Raw genomic sequence first — 5,921 nt, forward strand, 5'->3', positions numbered from 1 at the left:
CATGGTTGATCACATTTGGTCTGAATTTCTGCTTAGATGATTTTTGGCTTGTGAGCAGCCTGTAGATACTACTCTCTCTGATTCTTGAACTAAAACCACGGCACTTATTTTGGATCAGAGATAGCAGCTCGGTTTCGGTTTCGGTTCATTAGACCTGTGCACATTCATGGAATAACAATTTGACAAACATAGTTTATATGTCATAAAAATTATATCATTAGAAACTTCAAATGATATATTTTCTATTAGTATAATTTTTAGTTGATTTTGGGATATGTTACTTGTGTCATATTGGTTAAATTGTCAATTTAGGGATATGTGCAAGCCAAAAAAACCGGAAAATATGTAAAGTATATCATTATCTAGAGTTCAATTTCTTTGTTGAAAAGAAAAGAGTTCAATTTGTCGTATGGATAAACTAGTGGCTTGGTGGTTACAGTTGAGCAGTACGTTTGGTCATACAAGAAGGATTGGGCGCGTTGTTGGTGTTGTTGGGTTTCTTAAAAAAATAATCGTTGTTTCAAAATGTAAGATGTGTTTTTTTTTCAAAAAACAAACCTTTTAAGTTTGATCAAATTCGTAGAGAAATATATCAGAATCCATAATATCAAATAGGTATTTTCTAATTCATCATGAAAAGAATTTCCATATATTTTTGTTGTAATATTGTGGTTGTCGATATTTTTGCTCTAAACTTGGTCAAAGCTAAAGAAATTTGACTTTCTACATAGCTAATACCCCTTATATCTTGAACTGATGAAATATTTAGTTTGGGGGGGGGGGGGATGATAGAGCGTGTTTTACTTTTACTTATATAATGTTGTTATTTGATGGGCCTTTCGTGGTGTGATTTTGTGTTATCCGCTAACCGGCCTATATTTATATGGGGAAATTTCTACGTCGATGGTTGCATGTATTACTATATTGGTGATACAATATCGCATGGTGGCTTTTTTCAGATGGTGGGGGGATGCGCGGGATTGATATGTTTTTATAGGCCGGTTTGTTGCTGATTGATTTTAAAAATCGTTTGCCCGGTCAAAATCGTAAACCGAATCCAAAATAAAATACCTCAATTGAATGAAAGAGCTTCAAATTTAGGAACATAGTGAATTAAAAGAATCGAATGGGAAAGGTCGAGAAAGTGTTGACTAGGTCAAAATTGGTTGACCCAATTCTAAATTGAATACCTCAATTAATTGTGAGGTCTGAAAAAATTAGGAAGCATAGTATATAGTATATTAGATGTGACGCCCCCGATTCAACCGTACACTAATCATGCACGCAAACGTGTACGATCAAGATCAGGGACTCACGGGAAGATATCACAACACAACTCTAAAACATAAATAAGTCATACAAGCATCATAATACAAGCCAGGGGCCTCGAGGGCTCGAATACAAGTGCTCGATCATAGACAAGTCAGCGAAAGCAACAATATCTGAGTACAGACATAAGTTAAACAAGTTTGCCTTAAGAAGGCTAGCACAAACTGGGATACAGATCGAAAGAGGCGTAGGCCTCCTGCCTGGGATCCTCCTAAACTACTCATGGTCATCGTCAGCGGCCTACACGTAGTAGTAGGCACCTCCAGTGCAGTAGGAGTCGTCGTCGACGGTGGCGTCTGGCTCCAGGGCTCCAACAACTGGTTGCGACAACCAGGTAGAAGGGAAGGGGGAAAAGGGGGGAGAAAAACAACCGTGAGTACTCATCCAAAGTACTCGCAAGCAAGGAACTACACTACATATGCATGGGTATATGTGTAAAGAGGCAATATCGGTGGACTGAACTGCAGAAAGCCAGAATAAGGGGGGGATAGCTAATCTTATCGAAGACTATGCTTCTGGCAGCCTCCGTCTTGTAGCATGTAGAAGAGAGTAGACTGAAGTCCTCCAAGTAGCATCGCATAGCATAATCCTACCCGGCGATCCTCCCCTCGTCGCCCTGTGGAAAAGCGATCACCGGGTTGTCTGTGGAACTTGTCTGGGTGTGTTTTATTAAGTATCCGGTTCTAGTTGTCATAAGGTCAAGGTATAACTCCGGGTCGTCCTTTTACCGAGGGACACGGCTATTCGAATAGATAAACTTCCCTGCAGGGGTGCACCACATAACCCAACACGCTCGATCCCATTTGGCCGGACACACTTTCCTGGGTCATGCCCGGCTTCGGAAGATCAACACGTCGCAGCCCCACCTAGGCACAACAGAGAGGTCAACACGCCGGTCTAAATCCTATGCGCGCAGGGGTCTGGGCCCATCGCCCATTGCACACCTGCACGTTGCGAGGGAGGCCGGAAGCAGACCTAGCCTCCCTTATACAAGAGTAGGCGTTCTAGTCCAATCTGGCGCGCGCCGCTCCGTCGCTGACGTCAAGAAGGCTTCGGCTGATACCACGACGTCGAGTGCCCATATCTTTCCCGCGTAGTTGGTTAGTGCGTATAGGCCAGTGGCCAGACTCAGATCAAATACCAAGATCTCGTTAAGCGTGTTATTGTGAAGTAACCACGGACACCGACCAGGGCCGGGCCCACCTCTCTCCTAGGTGGTCTCAAACTGCCCTGTTGCTCCGCCACAAAGTAACAGTCGGGGGCCGTCGGGAACCAAGGCCCACCTCTACTGGGATGGAGCCACCTGTCCTTCCAGCCCCCACATCGGAATCACTTGCGGGTACTCAAGGAGCTGACCCGACTTTAGTCATCATCTGTATAGTATGTGTGTATGTATAGTATATACCCGTGATCACCTCCCGAGAGATCACGGCCCAATAGTATAGCAAGGCAGACTGACAAGAATGTAGGGCCAATGATGATAAACTAGCATCTTATACTAAGCATTTAGGATTGCGGGTAAGGTATCAATGACTGTAGCAACAATGACAGGCTATGCAACAGAATAGGAGTAACCGAACAATAACATACTACACTACTCTAATGCAAGCAGTATAGAGAAGAATAGGCGATATCTGGTGATCAAGGGGGGGGGGCTTGCCTGGTTGCTCTGGCAAGAAGAAGGGGTCGTCAACTCCGTAGTCGAACTGGGGGTCGCCGGCACTCTCGGGGTCTACCGGAAAGAAGTAACGGAGAGGGAACATAATAAATAACAGAGCAAACAAAGCATCACAAAGCGTAACAAGGCAATACGCGGTGTTCGATGTGCCCTAACGCGGTAGTAGGTGATACCGGCGAAAGGGGGAAACATCCGGGAAAGTATCCCCGGTGTTTCGCGTTTTCGAACAAATGAACCGGAGGGGGAAAGTTGCGGATTCACTATGCTAGGGATGCATGGCGGATGGACGAGCTGCGTATCTGGATTCGTCTCATCGTTCTGAGCAACTTTCATGTACAAAGTTTTTCCATCCGAGCTACCGTTTATTTTATATTAATTTTAAAAGATTTAATTCATTTTTAGGATTTATTTAATTATTTAAATCCAACATTATCCAGAACAGTGCACGCTGACGTCAGCATGACATCGGCATGACGTCAGCAGCCAACAAAGGCGTTGACTGGTCAACTGACATGTGGGTCCCATTCGTCATTGACTGATTAGTCTAATTAGGGTTTAATTAAACTATCTACTTAATTAGATTAATTAAACAAGATTAATTAACTTAATTAAATCATTAACTATTTTAATAATTAATTAATTAATTAATTATATATTTATTTTTATTTCATTTAAAAAAACTTTTTGGAGTGGGGCCCCATTGTCATAGGGCCACTGGGTCTATCGGGTCGGGCGTGCGGGCACATGGGCGCGGGCACGAGCGCCCGATGGGGCGAGCCCGGGCGCTGGCCTCGGGCGTGACCAGCAGCGCAGGCGCCGGCGACCACGAAGCCGACCAGGGGAGGCGGCGGATGGGTGTCCGCGGCTCGTCTAGGCGGAGCGGGCGGAGCCGGGGCCAAGCAGTGGTGGCGGTCGGCGACGAGCTGGGATTGGAGCGGGTCGAGGGGGGCAGGGGCGTGCGCGCGCTGGGCGTGGCCAGCGCGGGGTGACTGCAGGCAGGGCTCGACGAACGTGCGAGCGGCGACGGAGAGCGGCGCGCCGAGTGGGGCAAAGAGGAGAGGAGGGGTCGCTCATAGCGTTGGAGAGAAGGGGTTGGCGAGGCGCGTTGGCGCCGACGAGAAGGAGGAAGCAGACCGGCGTGGGAGCTCCGGGGTGGCGCCGGCGATGTGGTGGCGGCGGAGGGCGGCGCTGCTCGAGGGGAGGTGCAGGCGTTGGGGCGACGAGGTCCCTCGGTGACGGCGCATCCAGTTCGGGGAAGAGGGGGAGGCGCAGGGGAGACGAGGCAACGGCAGCGGGGCATCGGGGACCAAGGCGGAGGCGCATGGAGCTCCCGGTGGTGACGTGTCCATTCCCCCCGATCCAATCAGGGGGGGCAGAGAAGGGGAGAGGTGGATCGAGGGAGTGGGGGAAGTGGGGCGACCGGTTAGGGTTTCGGTCGGGCGGACGAGGAGTATGTAGGCGCGGCTGGGCCGGCCTGGCGGCCCGGTGGGTTGAGGCCCAAGGGGGGGCAGTGGCTAGCTGGGCCAGACGGCCCAGTTGAGGGGGAGGGCTTTCTCCTTTTTGTTTTCTTTGTTTTCTGTTTTGCATTTTCTTTTATTTATTTATTTACTGTTTTATTTCATTTTATGTATTTAGGTTTCCTGTAAAAGCACGGTACCCTCACCATAAATACCTAAGCATTTATTTGCACACTCCGAACATTTTAGTTTAATATTTTGAAATTTTTTGTCGTTTGACTTATTTAGTATTTAAATTTGAAAGGGTTTCGAATCATTGCGAGGTTAGCAACAGTAATCGTGGTGACGTGGCATCATTAACAGGGAATTACTGTAGATTAATTATCCGGACGTCACAAGTGAATGACAAAGCTTTGAGAAATTGTTGAACCAGTCAAAATTGGATGACCAAATTCTAATTACCGAAAAAGGGTTTCTCCCGCTTTGTATTCCAAAGCAACCAACCAACAAAGTACACAACTCGACGCCGGGGCGAGCAGCACAACAAGCCCAAAGACAAAAAAGAAGAAGAAACATAACGCCAACAACGGCAGCTCGACAAAGCGCGGAAGGCCCGCCACCGCTGCGCCCTCCGGAAACACCCCACCACAGCCCGAGGCTCCGAGTGCCGCATACCAAGCAGCACCTCCAAGAAGGTATGCGACGCTGACGACGCTGCTGCCCGGACAAGTCCTAGGGTTTCCCCCGGTATGCGGAGGAAAGTAGGGGATGGCTACCACCGACGCCCTTCAAGAAGGAATGGTGGCACCCGCCGGTGTCACTACATCGGCGCCGGACGAACCGGCAAGGATTTCTCCCGCTCACCAAACACCACCGCCCATCCGGAGCCAACCATCCAAACAACCACCCAATTCGCCACCGCGGTTGCGCCGCCGCCCACGCCGTCTCACTACGAGCACCACCACGAGGCTGAGAAGACCGGAGAGAAGCGCCACGCAACGAGAGCAGCAGCACCAAGGCCGAGCGGAAGGGAACCACCTCCACGGTCGTCGTGCGAGAAGCCGTGCCTCCGGCAAAGTCGCGGTAGCCGACCGGACACGGCAGCGGGGCATACCAGGCCACCCCTGGCCCGGCCAAGCCCGAAACAGGCCCGCTAAGCCCCGCCGGCCGTGCTGCAGCAAGGTTTTGTCGGTGCCGCCAGCCCCCGTCGCGCGATGCCGCTCCCCTTCATCCCGGGAATCACGCCGCCAACCAGCCCCGCAGCCGGCCCGCCCAGGCCCAGATGGGCCCCGTAGGGCCTAGATCTGGGTCGAGCGCCGCCGCCAGGACGAGCCACAGCGCCACCCCGCCGCCAACGACGCGCCGCCGCCCAGCCGCCCGCCCGCACTACGACAGGAAACCCCGCCGCCAGCAGGACCGCCGCCGCCTAGGAGCACCCCCCGGTGCAACTCCGCCCC

This window comes from Triticum dicoccoides, chromosome 1B (assembly GCF_002162155.2).
Source record: "Triticum dicoccoides isolate Atlit2015 ecotype Zavitan chromosome 1B, WEW_v2.0, whole genome shotgun sequence".
Lineage (NCBI taxonomy): Eukaryota > Viridiplantae > Streptophyta > Magnoliopsida > Poales > Poaceae > Triticum > Triticum dicoccoides.